Below are 10,049 nucleotides of genomic sequence, written 5' to 3' on the forward strand. Positions count from 1 at the left end.
TGGACTCATGATCGACAGCTATTTCCCTCCCGGGAGAGAGCTCAGAGCTCGTGTGACCGATCTATGGGCAATGCTGTGACATTACATGCACACACACACACACCCAACTCCCCGCCCACGAGAGTTGGAGTAACGACTCGAAGCGCAGCGATACTGAACTTATATCAGCCCTGGGCAGGATTCGAACCCTGGTCTCTAGCAACCGCGCCACAGAGTCGTGGGAGGGGAAGAATGTCTGTAAGAAAATGAAAAGATAGTCGTGTATAAAAGATGGCAATTGCCAAAATGCGTTTTTTCGTGAGTGATTAGGGGCGGTTGGTTGTCGTGGCTCGGGAGAAATGGGCAGGGAACTTGGACGGCGGCGCCGACGCCTGGGATTAGAATCGCCAAAAGTTGAGAAAATGGTAGCAGGCGTAGTGGTAGAGAAAGGTGGAAAAACGGAAAAATCCTTAATGGGAGGTAAACTGAAATGAGATGTAGTATAAGAGAAAGTTAGAAAGGAAGCTAATTTTACTCGAAGAAAAGTATGTGTAGATGTTTGTGCGTGGGGCGTGGCTATGTTCGTGAGAGGTGTGTGTGTTGTGGTATGGTTCGGACAAGCCAGGGAAATGAAACTCACAATAACACTACGCACTCGGGCCTCTATTGAACTCTAAACTCGTAAAGGGAAAAACCTAAGAGCGAAGGGGAACTTGAAGCTTGGAGAGGAGTGCTGCTTGAAGAGGAGTACTGCTTGGAGGGGAGAGCTGCTTGAAGAGGAGTACTGCTTGGAGGGGAGAGCTGCTTGAAGAGGAGTACTGCTTGGAGAGGAGAGTTGCTTGAAGAGGAGTACTGCTTGGAGAGGAGACCTGCTTGAAAATTTCGTGTTCTGGAGTGATCTGCCCGTGTCGGCTAGGTCCCCCCCTCCCCCCCCCTTATAAAGGAGGCTGGTGAGGAACCCGGCGAACTTTCCGAGCTCCTGATTGGACAGTTTAGTTTGAGCGTGGACACCTTTGCTAACTACGCTTGCCATCTATAGCGGGTACATGGGCCTAGGTCGAGTCGTATGCCGACCGGTCTCCGGCGAGTTTTCCGAGCTCCTGATTGGCCAATTTGCCTTGAACACGGACGTCTTTGCTGACTACGCTTGTCAACTATGACCAGTACATAAGCCTAGTTCGAGATGTGTCACGCCCAGTCTGGTTTTGACCAGCGGCGCGTCGCCACAATACTCCCCCCCCTTCTTTGGGGGCGATTGCCGCGGAGGGTAAGGCGAGACGCGAGTGATGTCGCAGAATCGGGCCGGCATTTTTACCACCCGACCGGAACGGGTGATTGTGCCATCAGATGGTATCTCCGGAGAGGACGGCCTGGAAAGCGGCGGCAGCGTGCTGGAGGCGTGGTCGCTGTGTTGGAGAGGGTGGTCCGGCTGGGCATGGAGCTGTCGGGATATACGGTTAGGTGAGAATTGTTGCAGTGAATGGGAGAGTGAGTTCGGAAATTAGGGTCTTGGGGGCTGGAGGGAACACTGGTGGTGGGATGCAGGGTTGGCATGGGTCGAGTCGAATGCCGACCAGTCTCCGGCGAGTTTTCCGAACTCCTGATTGGCCAGTTTGCCTTGAGCACAGACGTCCTTGCTGACTACGCTTGCCAACTATGACCAGTATATTAGCCTAGTTCGAGATGTGTCACGGTCAGTCTGGTTTTGACCAGCGACGCGTCGTCGCATGTGTGTGTATCTTTCGAGAAATGAGTAGAGTTCACTTCCCGCGTGTAGAGATGCTGATTAACTCCAGCTAGGTAGCACGTACCTGATTAGCCCCAGGTTGGGCATGAGCGTTCCTGTTTAGCCCCAGGTTGGGCTTGAGCGATGAGCGAGCTATAACAGAAGCGTAGTCAGGAGAGTGGATCCAATGGTGGTGCGAGGGTGGGGGGAGTGCTGTTTTATCTTTCTCCTTCCAAGCACAACTCTGAAAGCAGAGAATTACGTGACCTGGGGATTGTGTGTAAATGTCAGAAGTGTAAACCCGCTCGCCAGCGGCAGCGAAGAGGCCAGGCGTGGGTGCGGGCCGGTCGGCTCCCCAATTCCTCTCCCACGACCAGCCGGCGAAGAGTTAAGGGCTCTGAATCAGAGTTGGATTAAGGGCCTCTGCTAAGCCAGCGAGCAAATGTGCGTGTATCTCTTTTCTTCCAAGCACAACTCTGAAAGCAGAGAATTACGTGACTTGGGAAATATGGTCTTTGGTGTAAACCCGCCCGCAGACGTCATCGAAGAGGTCAGCCTTGTGCCAGGCCGGCAGCAGCAAAGGAGACAAGTCTCCTCGCCGCCACCGGCCGGTGAAGATCGTATGTATCTACGCCCATAACATGCGCCACGAATAAGCCTCAGTTAGCCACTTACACATTCCTGTTTCAACTTGTCGATACACCAGTGAATTGATACTTCATACTTGTATATTCACTTACTTAAGTCCAAAATAAACTTACGAAAACCACGTCACTGCCTATCATTTAACTATTCATCCGTCCATGTGGTGAGATGCCACTATGCTCGTCAATAGATTGAGAACCATACTCGACTTAGCTTCCAGATAATGGTTCACAACCAGTAAAACAAATATGAACGCCCTACAAAAATAAAATAGATAAATAAGTACACGAATAAAAATAAAAATTGAAAATAACCGGATACACCAAAAGACCCCGAAAGAACACATGAAAGTTATAAATAGTTTTAAGTACACAATTCTATGTAAGCAGCCTCAACCCTAGTTAGGCATGGGGTTGAATAGAAGATAGCGAAGCATACGACAAATACTAAATATATTCATCACGATAAGAAGTGTCATCTACATAAGTTACAAACAAGTACAGCCGGCACACTTAATGGACAACACCAGCCGGTGGAAATATTCCCAGTCTGACATTTAGTGTTAACACGAGCAAGCAAGCAAATTGGGCAGGATGAACAGCCAACGTGTACGTTAACATGAGTTGATGGCAATAGCAGCTATCTTGTCCCGTAAAATTGCACTTTTCTATGTACGAGCAGGTAAGGTGATGGGCTGTCCCGTTAGAAATACAGCGCCCGTGTTACCGGTAAGCAAGACAAGATAGGCGGAGGTACTAGTAGCCAATCCAAGGTGGGCGTGGGGTCCCACGGGGTCCTTTCCGTACATGGCGGGTCTGCTGGCACTGGAGATGCGGTGGGTCGAGGGTCCTTAGGCGAGTCCTCTGGCCAGTGGGTGCGGCGGGCGACCTGCGACAGTAGTACTAGGCGGGTGGGCCTGTGACTGATGGGCGTCAGCCGCCACGACGTCTCCCCCTGGTGCGTTGTCGCGCAGATCCTTGTCGAGAACTCCATGGAATCCATAGTCGGCGCTAGTCAATGTCTCGAAAAAAATAAAATTAAAAGGTGTATAGACAAACTCAAAGTTAATAAAACACCAGGGCCTGACGGTTGGCATCCAAGAATCTTAAAGGAAATGAAAAATGAGATTGTTGTTCCATTAGAAATTATTTTCAAGAAATCCATCATATCCGGAGATGTCCCAAGAGAATGGAAGCTAGCTAACGTTACTCCCATATTCAAAAAAGGTGACAAAAAGAAACCAAATAACTATAGGCCTATTAGTTTGACTTCGATCGTAGGAAAAATAATGGAAACTATCATCAGAGATGCTATCGAATATCATTTAGAAAGTAACCGTTTGATAAATGATAGCCAACATGGTTTCAGACGGAAACGTTCTTGCGTGACTAACTTACTCGAATTCTACAACACAGTTGTCTCGAATTATGACAAAAGAAACAATATAGATTTAATATATCTAGACTTTGCAAAAGCTTTTGATACCGTCCCACACGAAAGACTACTTACTAAATTAGCTTTGCATGGAATAAGTGGTAGCCTATTAGGTTGGACTAGTAATTGGTTGAAAGGTCGAAAACAGAGAGTTGTTTTAAATGGAAAAACTTCTGGATGGAAAAGTGTTGCAAGTGGAGTTCCTCAGGGTTCCGTTCTTGGGCCACTTCTATTCATAGTATATATAAATGATATAGACCATGGACTAAAATCTACTGTTTCCAAATTTGCTGATGATACAAAACTGTGCGGAGTGGCAAATGATCACTCAAACCAATTAGATATTCAAGAAGATTTAGATAAATTACAGCAATGGTCTGAAAAGTGGCTAATGAAATTTAACACAAGTAAATGCAAGGTAATGCACATAGGTAAAAATAACAGCAAGTACGATTACAAGTTATTTGGAAATTCGTTAACAAAAGTGGATAGTGAAAAAGATCTCGGCGTAATTATCAGTAACGACCTCAAATCATCCAAGCAGTGTATTTCAGCCTCTGAGAAAGCAAATAAGATTCTGGGATTGATTGCGCGATCTTTTGATTTCAAAAGTCCATCACTCATTAACAAGCTATATAAATCGTTAGTTCGTCCACATTTGGAATATGCTGTTTCCGTATGGTCACCGAATCTCATTAAAGACATTGACAGACTGGAAAAAGTACAACGGCGAGCCACAAAACTGATTCCAAATATCAAAAATAAATCATACGAAAATCGACTTAAGCACATGAATCTGTTTTCCCTAAAAAAGCGTAGACTCAGAGGTGACTTGATACAGGTCTTTAAGATTTTAAAGGGAATTGACAACATCAAAAGTGACCAAATTTTCACATTGAATGAGAATCAGACAAGAAACAATGGTCTCAAACTGTCCGGAAATAGATTCAATTTGGAAGTAGGTAGAAACAACTTTGCCAACCGTGTAGTTAATGAATGGAATAAACTTCCTGCACAGGTAGTGCAATGTAGTTCAGTTCGAAGCTTTAAGAATCATTTAGATAAATACCTAAGTAAGATGCTGTAATTATTATAATGTATGTTATATTATTTGTTTTTGTTTTGTTATAATTTGTCTGTGATTTTCATTTATTATTAGTTATATGTCAATTTATTATCATTTACTATTTACCTGTTTGTTTGTTATTCAACTATACCAATGCATTTATTTATGTATTTTAATTGTTATTTACATTGTTATAGTTTTAATTTATTATTAATATATATATATATATGTGTGTATATATATATATATATGTATATATATATGTATTTTTTTTTTTTTTTTTTGCATCCGACCTAGATATGGATCAAAAGGTCTCCTGTCGGCATGCTTTGCCTTTGTAATCCTTTAGAGCACAGCCCGACAGCAGCAACAGAACTTCGTGTGCACGAGAGAGAAAGACCGTGATGCCCCGCAACAGCGTAAGGTTTTACAACAATGTGAAAAGGACGCGTCCCGGCGGCAGCTACAGGACTTTGTGCGCCAGATAGTGTGGAAGGAATTTTGCCCGGCAGCACCACAGGACTTAGGTTCTGGCTCAGTGGTAGCACAGGTCTTACAGAGGCAGGGGACTTAATGGCTGACCCGGCAGTGGCAGCAGCTTCTGGACTTATAGACAGTAATGGGAGGTCAGGCCAGGCGGCAAATCATGGACTTACTGACCTCGAGAGGCCGTTTCCGCTGCCTTTTATACCGGCTGAGGCGGACGGGGGGGGGGGGGTTGCACATGGCACTTTCTGGGTCGGGTGTAGATGCTGCGTTTGAGCGGCTGATTTCCTGCCCGCTAGGCGGACTGTCCGCCACCGACGCACATCTACTCACCCATCTCATTACATTACACAAGCGCAACCAACTGAACATAAAGAAAGCGACACACTACTCAGATATCTTCAACCTACCACTAGCATCACACAACACATTCACATAAAAACACATTCACACATAAATCACAAAACAAATACTTCAACATCAACCACTAAATTACCTACTCCAGTAAATCCACCCAAAGAAAAGCAAGAACCATATTACTCTACTATGTCAAATAGGTTTGATCGGAGTACTCGGGAATTTGAGAGGGAAAACACACGTCACACCAACTAAGATGTGCTTGTTGGATAACAAGAGCACAACTAATCTATCTGAACACAAGAATAAGAAATATCACCAGTGTGATATATAGCACGGCCTACTCAATATGTACAAATATATATATACACAAACCACTCCTCGGCTCTGCAAACGCGAAGATGAATTCTCCTCGAGCGTCGATTCCTTCTCCAGACGAATCCCCTGTGTCCTTCTCCTTGGTGGACGGGCGCACGTCGCTGTGATCCCTTCAGACGGAGGTCCGTCTTCAACTATCTTCAAGCTCCTTCGTGCCCTCCCTCTGTAGAACTGGGAGGGGAAGGGGGGGGGGGGGTTCCGCCCTCAACGGCTCTCTTTCTCTCCTCGTGATCTCCTGCATCCTGGTGCCCTCCCTCTGTGGAACTGGGAGGGGAGGGGGGGGGTCCGTCCTCAACGGCAAACGGCCGTAAAGTAACTTCCTTCATCTCCATGCCCTTCCTCTACACATCCGGGAGGGTGAGGGAGAGTGGGTGGTGGCGATCTGCGCATGCGCGTAGCGGCAGTAGTGACCCCGTAGTTGGGCCTAGTTGGCAGCCCTGGGGAGCTACGCATGACCTCACATTCCTCCGGCCTGGGTCAGGTGCTGAGCGCGCCGACCAGCTCCAAGCTTCCATCTCGGGTTGAATCACGTGGTCAGCGGTGGACGAAACGTCCGCGCTGACATACTACTAGGGATCTGGAGCAATGGATTGATTCATCAATAGCCTGTATGTCTCGCCCTCACTCTTGCTGGTGTGCTTGTTAAGTATTTACTTAATATCGCTTATCCAACAGTAGTATACATACATACATACATATACCAAGGCTTTTTCCCCCTTCCAAGGGAGGTAGCCAAAAAAGGGAAAGGCATAAAAACACTCCCACCCATTTCATCCCCAATACACTCCACACCCCTCCCACCCTTCCTCTCATCTGAGCACCTCCTGGATGACGGGTCATCCCTGCACCCCGCCCACCGCCCTGGGTCAGAAGCAGTGTCGCAAGACATAGTACATCCACAGCAAGGCCGCTTCATTTAATCGGCGACCCCCCCTCTCCGTCCCCCTTTGCATATAAGGAGAGGACGGGGAGAAATCCCTTCGGGCTGCGTCAAAATTTACTCACACATACTACCCCACCCCCCCGCCCATTCCTCCTCATGCAGTCACAACATCATCCATATACAACCATTCTCCACTCACCTCTGTCTTCCGTCCTCTCCCTTCCTTCCTCAACAGACATTCCCCTCTTCCCCAAAGCCCCCTTCACCCCATCCATCCACCTCATCCTAGGACGTCCCCTCATGTTCACTCCCTCCACATCTGCCTTCCATACCTCTTTTACTAGTCTTTCTTCACTCATTCTTTCCATGTGTCCAAACCATCCTAATATTCTTTCATCAACCCTCTCTCCCAAATCCTTTTTCACCCCTGTTCTCCTCCTCACCTCCTCATTTCTCACTCTATCTAGCCTAGTAACCCCCGCCATACTTCTCAGACACCTCATCTCAAACACATTCAAACTCCTTCTCTCTTCTTCTCTTATGTTCCACGTTTCTGCCCCATACAGTGCTGTTGGCACAATCACTCCTTCATACAGTCTCCTCTTCGCAGCCATTCCCAAATGTCTATTTCTCATTACACTCTTTAAACCACCAAGGCATTTACTCGCTTCTCTCAATCTACATTCTACCTCCACCTTCACTCCACCTTTTCCTGCTACACTTCCACCCAAGTATCTAAAACTATCCACTTCCTCCAGTCGCTCTCCCTTAATGTTCACTTCCAGTCTACTGCCACTTTCACCCCTTGTACATCTCATCACCTTACTTTTACCCACATTTATCTTTAGCTTTCTTCTATCACATACTCTCCCAAACTCTGCCACCAGCTTCCTCAATCCCTCCTCTGACCCTGCCACAAGCGCAGTGTCGTCCGCAAACAACAGCTGGCTCACCTCCCACTTTTCTCCATTTTCTTTAACCATCTCCAATCCCTGACTCACTACCCTAGCATTCACCTCTCGCACCACCCCATCCATGTATAAGTTGAACAGCCAGGGCAACATAACGCATCCTTGACGAAGTCCCACCTTTACTTCAAACCACTCACTCTCTCCATTTCCAATCCTAACACATGCTCTACTACTCACATAAAAACTCTTGACAGCTCCCAAAAGCTTTCCTCCTATACCATAAATCTGCATAACCTCCCACAGTGCCTTTCTGTCTACCCTATCATAAGCCTTTTCCAGATCCATAAAAGCCCAAAAAACATCCTTCCCCTTTCCTATAGCAGTCTGTCTCTTATTCTCCAATTACACTTCATTTTGAGAATATGAACAATTCCAGGTTGGACTGCATTATTTAAGTTATTCCAGAGTTTTGTATATTTGTTTGTAAAATTACATTTATCCACATAATTCAGGCATGTGGTCTTTTTCAATCTGTTTCCAGGGCCATAGTTCCAGAACCGTGAGGGATATTACGTAATTCATTGTTAGCTGTCGGTACCAATAACCATGTTAAATCGAGCAAAACAACAAGTTTGTCCCGTGTCGGGCACTGATCGACTGGTCTAACTTGGCATGGCCGCATAGAACATCTTATTTTCAGATCAATAATCCTCGACAAGAACATTTGTTGCAATAAGAGAGATGAAGCCTACCGCATTGGCACCATCTCACCATCACAACTTCTATTACAGGGTGGTCTAGTCGGGTATATGCCTACAGATACTTCAGTGTCCTCTATTTAGCTACATGTGCCTACAACTACTCCAGCATGGTGGTCCCCATCGCTGTGGCATGACCAGTATTAGACGTAACCTTCACTACCAATCTTACCACTGCCAGGTCTCCTCACCTCAGAGAAAGCACCTAAATCTATTCAATGTATCCTGCAGTTCGCCTATGAAAAAGAAAGTGGTTGATCGTCCTGGAAGAGGGAAAGAATGTTCTAGGCACTAACACGGAGAGTCCGCGTGAGGATCCTTCTGAATCTTGTTCGACGTGTTCATGCCTCATTTGAAGCACCCCGACAGTCCGCTGCCCGGGCTTAGTGGTTTTGACAGGGGCACGTTGCAAGCCCACCCCTACTATAAGTGCCACGTATGGATACCATATAATTTAAGATTCGTTTCCTCACTAACCACCGAGCCCGAGGAAAATACTGAGCTTTAGGTATACACCTTTAACCCAACAATCCTGGAAGCCGTGGGAAAGTTTACACACCTACCGCATTGGCAATGGGGATGGACAGCCGCGGACTGTGCGGTGTTGGCCCAGGTGGTAGCTGTTTGTCCCAAGGCACCCTCAACGCTAAGGTTGAAGTCAACCAACCTAGCCGATTTGTCTCTCCGAGCTAGGATGGGCCACCCCTGAATAGGGGACTGTTAGGCAGTTGTCCTCACAGCATCACCATGAACCCGTCGGCTTGCACAATATCCCCTGGGACGGCAGTCGGCCCGATGCGAGTCCCCTAGGACAGCCGGCTTGCGCACCTGCTCGGAACAGTCCTCAGCTGCGGTGGGGTATGGCCCCAGCACGACGGCTCCCAGCACCATCACTGCCTCGTCACGAAGTCCCCCGGGACGGCAGTCGGCCCGATGCGGTCCCTTGGGACGACCAACCATACACACCTGAAGGTCCCAGCTGCGCTGAGGTCCGTCTCCAGCCATGTCGGCGCGGCTCACACAAAGCAAGTCCCCTGGGAATGTACCTACATCTGGCGTCTCCCAGTAGCGTCGACACTTCTAGCGGGCAATTAGAACGGGGGGCATAACCCGACCCAGTGAATAAAAGCTGGACGGAATTTACCGAAGTGACAGACCGCCTCGGGAGCACCACGTGTGAATATCACCACCACACCCCTCGCCGTTTTCCACTGTCGCTTTCTCGCTGCCTCTCTCGCCGTCTCCTTCGTGCAGATAATCGCCGGGAACTTCACTACGCCAGCTGCTGAAGCGAGAGCAAGCCATTACCAAATCGACCAGTCTTCTCTTCTTAGGCGCCCAACTTTTAACTATAAACTACAGTCCCGTGGGCCATGCTTATACCCATTCAATAAACCTGTTCTCCCCTCCAGTGTTTGCCTTCCGG

This window comes from Oratosquilla oratoria, chromosome 2, assembly GCF_046742065.1.
Source record: "Oratosquilla oratoria isolate Oo_2021 chromosome 2, ASM4674206v1, whole genome shotgun sequence".
Taxonomy (NCBI): domain Eukaryota; kingdom Metazoa; phylum Arthropoda; class Malacostraca; order Stomatopoda; family Squillidae; genus Oratosquilla; species Oratosquilla oratoria.